Raw genomic sequence first — 3,950 nt, 5'->3', positions numbered from 1 at the left:
TTCTTACGCGGATTAAATAAAGAAATTATAATATCTAAAGAAGGAACGTTTGAACAACTTGAGAGTCGAGCAATTGACGCGGAAAAAGAACTCGAAACTATAAACATGATAAGACGAGTCGTACTCGCAGAGAATACAACAGAGAGGCGAGCTACTCGATGCATAGATGCCGTAGAGATCATATGTCAGTATTGTCATAAAAAAGGTCATATAGCTGATCGGTGCAGGAAGATCCCAAAACAGCAAGGAAATGTTGAACGTATAAATTCCAATAATCTAATTCAATATAAAAAAAACGTAGAACATGTAAATCAAAATTATTCAACTCCAATATAATTTCCAGTAAGACAAAATTTTCCACAAAATACAACAAATAAATTTTTCCCACAAAATTCTCGACAAACGTATAATAAATCTTTTCAAAATAATCAAAATACTAGTTCTGGACAAGAAATGTTCCGCAATAATCAACCCTTAATTTTTCAAAATCAATTAAACCCAATAATTTGTCAATATTGTAAAAAATTTGGACATTCAATTGAAGAATGTAGGAAACGTGCTTATAATAATAATCAGCGAATTACACAAAGTCAGGGAAACAGATATATTCCCGACAGGAAAGGGGCAGCTTCGGGAATGCAAAATACATGCCCCAGTCGAGTAATTTCAACGGAACCAATTTCCAATTCCGAACAGTAAATCTAGCAAATATAGACGATACCAACAATCCAATTATCAAGTAAGGATTTTAAGAAAAATTCAAAGTTTCTAGTTGACAGTGGATCAGGGCCTAATATAATTAAACAAAGTTGTTTAAAAAGAGACATTTGGGTAAATGAAAATAAAATTCTTAAGCTAAGTGGTATAACAGCGCATCATGTGTCCACCTTAGGGCTGGCACTGATAGATATCTTAGGATGTCCAGTTGCTTTCCATTTAGTGGAAGATAATTTTCCAATACCTCAAAATGGGATCTTAGGATCAGACTTTTTTAAACAATTCCAAGTCAAAGTCAATTATCAAAAAAATCAAATAGAATGGGAAAATATAATTATTCCTTTTGAGCCCAAAGAAGATCCAGAAGAAACTTTAATAATTCCAAGTAGATCTATTTCTCAAATTCATATCAATATTATTAATTCTGAATTAAAGGAAGGATATGTTCCGCAATTGATTGTGACAGAAGGCATTTACTTAGGTAATGCTCTAGTCTCAGTACAAAACGGAAAAGCATACTTAAGAGTAATAAATACACACGAAAAAGATCATAAAATATATGTGCCAAACATCGCAATTCAAGAATTTGAAACAAAAGGTCAAGATGAATTAAATTTGGAAATACAAGCAGAAACAAACTCAAACTTACAAGCACGATCAAATACAAACTCGTGTTATCTCATTAAAGAACAAGATCGAAAAAACCAAATAATTAAATTACTACACCTAAATCATTTAAATAAAGAAGAACGAGAACATGTAAAAAATCTAATTGAAAAAAGTACAGATTGTTTTCATTTACCAGGAGAAATGTTAGAGCATACAAATGCAGTACAACATCGTATATTAACCACTGATGAAGCTCCAATAAATACAAAACAATATCGATTTCCAGAAATTCACAAAGAAGAGATAAATAAACAAGTAAATGAACTTTTAGAAAATAAAATTATAAAACCATCTGATTCTCCATATAATACCCCAGTATGGATAGTTCCTAAAAAGACGGATGTAAGCGGAAATAAACGATGGCGAATGGTATTGGACTTTCGAAAATTAAATAATAAAACGATAGGCGACGCATATCCACTTCCAAATATAACTGAAATTCTCGATCAATTAGGTGGAGCAAAATATTTTTCAGTCTTTGATCTAGCTTCAAGTTTTCACCAGATTCGCATGCATCCAGAAGATAGTCATAAAACAGCCTTTTCGACTCCAAATGGGCATTATGAATTCGACAGAATGCCTTTCGGATTAAAAAATGCACCTGCAACCTTTCAGAGACTAATGGATTTAATACTTAGCGGAATACAAGGAAACGAAATTTTCGTATATTTAGATGATATAGTATTATATTCAAGCTCTTTAACTGAACATGCTATAAAATTTGAAAAATTAATTAATAAATTACGTAATGCAAATTTAAAATTACAGCCAGAAAAATGTGAATTTTTAAGAAAAGAAGGAACTTATTTGGGACATATAATTGGAAAGGATGGTGTTCGCCCAGATCCAATAAAAGTTGAGGCTGTAAAAAATTTTCCAACCCCTAAAAATGAAAAGAACATTAAACAATTTCTTGGATTAGCAGGATATTATCGAAGATTTATTGAAGGATTTTCAAAAATAACCAAACCTCTAACTAATTTATTAAAAAAAGAAAATGGATTTAATTGGGGAGATAAAGAACAAAATTCATTTGAAATACTAAAAGATGCATTATGTAAAGAACCAGTATTACAATATCCTGATTTTACTAAACCTTTTCTCTTAACAACAGATGCTTCTGGAACAGCAATTGGAGCAATTTTAAGTCAAGGTCAAATTGGTAAAGACCGTTCGATTAATTATGCTTCACGAGTATTGAATGATGCTGAAAAAAATTATTCAACAATTAAAAAAGAATTATTGGCAATAGTTTATGCTGTACAACATTTCCGACCTTATCTTTATGGTAGAAAATTTATTTTAATAACCGATCATAAACCATTAACTTGGCTTCATAATGTGAAAGATCCTACTTCACGACTTGTTCGGTGGAGAATTAAATTAGCAGAATATGATTATGAAATAATATATAAACCTAGAAAAATAAACTTAAATGCTGATGCTCTTTCAAGAAATCCTTCTATACCAATATATCCTATACAATCCACATATGACGAAATAGAAGAATGCTCCGAAGATGAAGAAACAATAGAAAGAAACAATAACCCAAAACCTTTAGAAATGTCACCGAGAAGTGGCAACATGATCGAAGAACCAGAACCTGAAGTTATAACAAAAAAGACTTGATATACAGAGAAGATGGAAGGAGAAAGTATCCCTTTTACAAGAAAGGAACTACAAGAACCATTGACCAAAGAACCATTTACAAGACATATTATACTACGTGTCTCGCTCTCGATGATAGTATAACAAGTGTAGTTGTCTCTGTTCTCTCGGTACTTCACAACGTTCAGCGTGTAAAAAAGAGATGGCTCTCCTAGCGACCTCTCTGTAGGGCCCTCGCTTCTCTACGCCATCATATATCTTATTCTCCACCCCCTTCACCCTCCAATAATTCCAAAAATTAAAATGCTCACTTTGTTTACAGTGCATTCTCCTGCAAGACGTAACAAAATCTTTATATTTTATAGATGAAAGAAATAATCGGATTGTTATTAATTATATCAATAAAAACTATAACTGGAATTATTGGATATGACTGTGGATCATCAAGTCTTAATGTCACTGCACTATTTTTAATAGATGTGGAAGATTGTAATATACCAATCACTCAACCACACACCGAAAAAATTTATATTCAATTACTTCAATTATCAAAATTTGAATCAATCAATGTAATTCAATGTAAAATATTAATATCAAGAACTATATTTCATTGTGGTATGCATTCTCACATTTCAACTGTTACAAACTCACAAATATCATACATAACGGACACATCTTTAGATCAATGTAAAAGTATGCACCAAACAAAATCACTAATTATGAATGTAAACAATGTTATCAGTGAACTCAAAATTAATGGCACAGTTTCTCGACCAATAACTTTTGCAGGAACAATAACATCTAAAGGAACATGTACTGGTGCACAATATTTAGATCCTTATGGAACATGGCAAAATGTAGTAGTACAAGGAACAATAACTATAACTTTACAATCTTATCATGCACCAATTGCTCTTGAAACTAATCAAATTCACTTAAAATCTGGAACAATTTGT

This window comes from Odontomachus brunneus, unplaced genomic scaffold, assembly GCF_010583005.1.
Source record: "Odontomachus brunneus isolate Ranch 3 - 2012 unplaced genomic scaffold, Obru_v1 Obru_scaffold_086, whole genome shotgun sequence".
NCBI lineage: Eukaryota > Metazoa > Arthropoda > Insecta > Hymenoptera > Formicidae > Odontomachus > Odontomachus brunneus.
Note: the sequence above shows the minus strand (reverse complement) of the source record.